Raw genomic sequence first — 3,887 nt, 5'->3', positions numbered from 1 at the left:
TCCAGTAGCATAACTTCCCCTTCTTTTATTAACCTAAATTAAAAATCTGATGTTCAGACATTTCATTTCAGAAAATCTGAGAAGGTTCAAGCCACTAAAATAGCCATATATATGAGCAGTTTGGTAGGTATGTCTCTACTTAAAATAGAACCTTGTTTAGAACTCCGTAGGTTGCTAGAGAAATGGTAAAATGGTGACACCCTTTCAGGAAGAGAGATAAGAGGGATCAAAGCTAGCTTATAGGTGGCAAAGAGGATAATCCTCTATCACATGAAGGATTGATCTCTTTCAGTATGAAAGGAGACTAACTCTGACAGATGTCAACACACAGAAAAGTAGCACTTTCTGCTTCTATCATAAAGACAAATTGGAGCAAGTGCCTTAGCTCTTGAGACTATTTGAACTCCATGGCCCAGGTGGCAGAAACTACAACTAGAAGGCAACTCAATTCAGCCTGATATTCAGGCCTTTACTTACCTTTTCTTGATCATTGGCTGATTTATTATAGTAAGCACTTTTCGTGAAACAGACCAATGTTTCTGAGTATAGTATACTAACTCTAGGCACAGGTACTCTTATGCCACATAAGAGACAGGTTTTACTCTCACTGGGTAAGTCTGCACTATTTTATTTTGACCAGCAGGTTTTATCATTAATATGCTACTTTTAACAAAAATTTATTGATCACCTGCTATGTACCAGACACTTTTCTAGGCACTGAGGATACAGTAGTGAGCAAAACAGATAAAGCTCCTGCCCTCAAGGAGCTTATATCCTGGTGGATGGAAACAAAGAGTAACTAGATAAACCAACAGTTATATAATATAATATAAAGGCTATGAAGACAAGTGAAGCAAGGAAGAAAACAGAGAGTGAAGATAAACATAGGGGGTGATTATTGCAGATAGATGGTCAAGGAAGGCCTGACTGAAGAGGTGTCATTTGAGCAGAGACCTGAATACAATGGAGACAAGCTGAGGGAATAGCTGGGGCAGGGTGTTTTAGACAGAGGAAACAGAAGCTTTTCTGTTGATGTTTTGCTCAAAGCTAAAGCCTTGAATGCTTTAGGACAGTTTTCAGTAGCATATTGAATGCTTTAAAGAGATTTTTCAGTAGCATTTTGGGGGTCTTCTAGTATGCTTAAGTGGCCCACTTCTGCCTAGGAAGTCTGAAATATTGCTGTCCCCCTCTAGACAAGGTACCCAGAAGAAAGTCATCTGGCATCCCAACTACCTGACTGGGTCCTGCTCACCTTATCTTTGTCCTAGTTTATTAAGCACTGGCATTACTGGGTCTTCCCTCAAGATCATAGTCATTTCCTTGGGGATAGACTTGGGCTCTGATAACCCTTTCTCATGTCCTTCTGGCCAAAATATTTTGAAGCACCTGGCTAGGCACATTCCATCAATTCCTCTGTGCATCTTCAAAACCCCATCTCAGTCTCCTTGGAGTAGATGTCTTGATTCTGGATCCTTGGCCTGATGATGAAGAGTTGGATATGCTCTACCCATTTGGACTGTGTGACAGTTGTTTTGAGGGTTAAATTTTGCTCTTGTTTTCCTGTTTTATATTTTGGGGTAGAATATAATTTCTAAGGAGTGAAATGTGCAGATCTTAACTATACAGTTCAGTGAGGTTTTTCAGATGCATAAACCTGTATATCCCACATCTCAATTAAGTTAAATGATCTTCCCATCACCCCAGAAAGTTCCTTTGTATGCTTCCTAGTCAATCCCTCTCCAGAGGTAACCACAGCTCTAATTTTTTTTTTTTTAACCGCAGCTTAGTTTTGCCTATTCTTGAACTTTATGTAAATGGAATCATACAGTATGTACTCTCCTTTGCCTGGCTTCTTTTAGTCATCATTGTGTATATGAAATTCATCCATGTTGTATGTATTAATGATTCATTTCTTTTAACTGTTGAGTGGTGTTCTATTGTATGAATATACCTAATCCATTCACCTATTGATAGAAATTTGTATTGTTTATAATTTTTGGCTATTATGAATAAAGCAGCTATAAACATTTATGAAAAAGTCTTTCTGTGGACATCTTTTTGTCTCTAAGGTAATTATCTAGGAATGGAAGTTGGATCATAGGGCATAAAGGGATTAAGAATTTTAATGTGTATAAAATTTTAGTTCTGAAGTCAGACTATCCATTGGCAATGGTATGAACCCTCTTATAGGTGCTGACAGTCTTGACTCTGGCTGATAAAAACACTGTATCAAGACAATAGCATAGTGGTCATGAGTAAGATTTCTGGACTCTGACTGCTTAAATTCACATCTTGGCTCCATTACTTAAAAGTTGTGAGGACTTGAACATACTATATAATGACCCTGGACCTTGGATTCCTTATATGTAAAATGCACTTGTCTCATAGGGTTGTGTATTGAGGATTCAATGAGATATTCTTTATAAAATAGTGCAGTCCTGCACACTTCATAAAGTTTCAATAAATGTTGACTTGGGGATTGTGGGGACTTAAGTTCTAGCTGCACTTTCCTGAATGCTTCAGTGACTATAACATCAAAATGAAAGGCAATCATACTTTAAAAGTTAGGCAGTTAAATCACAATGAAAGGCTAAACTCTGAGTTAATATGAAACAAATTTAAGTTAAATGATCCCCTTAAATAATAATGTACAAACAAGTATTGATTAGTTGTTCACCTTTACTCTTCAGACAAACATTGTCTTTGGCAACATTGTATTTCCTTATTAAATAATATTGGCTTATATACATAAGCCTAATATAGTCTCACTTCCTTGTGAGTAAACTGTTGACATTCACAGGGGGTGCCAATAATAACAGCTGAACTTGCAAAATATGAATAGCGAGATCAATTCAAAAACATCATTAGAAACAATTAATGACAGACTCATGCATAAAGATGTTGAAACCATAGGAAACATTTTATGACTTGGCTGTTACTAAGTTATATATACTTTACTTATCCATTGCAATAAAATCAGTTTCCCGACTCCCTCTGCTACATACAGTTTTGATCAGCTTGCATTAGGCAATGAAAACACAAATGTGTAAATATCAGGGGAACTTTCCTTTCAAGTGATTCTGCTCAGTTTGCAATGTCAAAGTTCCCAGCTGTTTGATGTAATAATTGCAGCAAATACCAGGGCCACAATTCAAAACAGGTGACAATGACCCTTGATTTCACTTCCAAAGGAAACTGTAATCACTGATGTAGCTGTGGACTCTAAGAGAAACTGAAAATCTAAAATCTAAAATTACGTTTCTCCTATTCTTCCTCAAGCCAAATCATTGAACAATATTGCTTGAGCTAGGTGTGGCCCTGCTGTTAGTATAAACTTAAATTTATTTTAAAGGGAAATTAAGAAGTTGTTTGGCTTTTGCGGCCTTTTCCATTCTTTGAAAAATCTCAAATACTCATACTGAGTAGAGAAAGCCCAAAGGAAATAGCATATTCCTGATTTTCTCTAATGACATTGCTGATGAAATAAGAAGTCAGGATTCTGCCTCTAACAAAGCCATGAGGACCATGTTGGAGGCTGATGTCTTACTTCTTGTCATCCTCAAAGGGATAGGCAAATTGCCACATGCATCTTGGTAGCCCTCTAACTACCTTATGCAGCTGTAATCTATAGATGTGTTGGAAATCACTATGTCCTTCAACCACTATATTCTAGCAAATGTCCCCAACTCCTGTAAACTAAAAACCACTAAAAATCCTATAGAAAAAAAAAGAGCTCAAATTAAATAACGCCACACTTCATAAATGCTTATACCAGTTTTACAGGCCTATTTAACCTGTCAGTTATTAACTTAGGTACACCCTTCTGTGTACCTCCCCTATACTCCTTTAACCCTCTTCCTTACCTTTATTATAGTACTAATCACACA

This window comes from Mirounga angustirostris, unplaced genomic scaffold (genome assembly GCF_029215605.1).
Source record: "Mirounga angustirostris isolate CCGP_5_RB_7025 unplaced genomic scaffold, mMirAng1.0.hap1 SCAF_11, whole genome shotgun sequence".
Lineage (NCBI taxonomy): Eukaryota > Metazoa > Chordata > Mammalia > Carnivora > Phocidae > Mirounga > Mirounga angustirostris.
Note: the sequence above shows the minus strand (reverse complement) of the source record.